A 250-nucleotide genomic window follows, 5' to 3' on the forward strand; every position below is an offset into this window, starting at 1 on the left:
TTTTCGGGGGAGGAAATGCGTATCTTTTATACACTATCGACAAGGGGGAACTGCAAATGTGCACACTTGCCTTGGTAATGTTAGTTATAGTGACGGGTCTCGATCGACATAAATCAATAGATTATAAAACGTAAAATAAATTAGTATGAATGGAACCAAAATCCTTGTTCTTCGTAAAAAAAAAAAGTCAGCACAAAGAGACCAACTTACACCTTAGCCTTTCGCTTGCTGTGCGCCTGAGTTGTTCTGC

Source organism: Trypanosoma equiperdum, assembly GCF_001457755.1.
Source record: "Trypanosoma equiperdum strain OVI genome assembly, contig: ctg_923, whole genome shotgun sequence".
NCBI classification, from domain to species: Eukaryota; Euglenozoa; class Kinetoplastea; order Trypanosomatida; family Trypanosomatidae; genus Trypanosoma; species Trypanosoma equiperdum.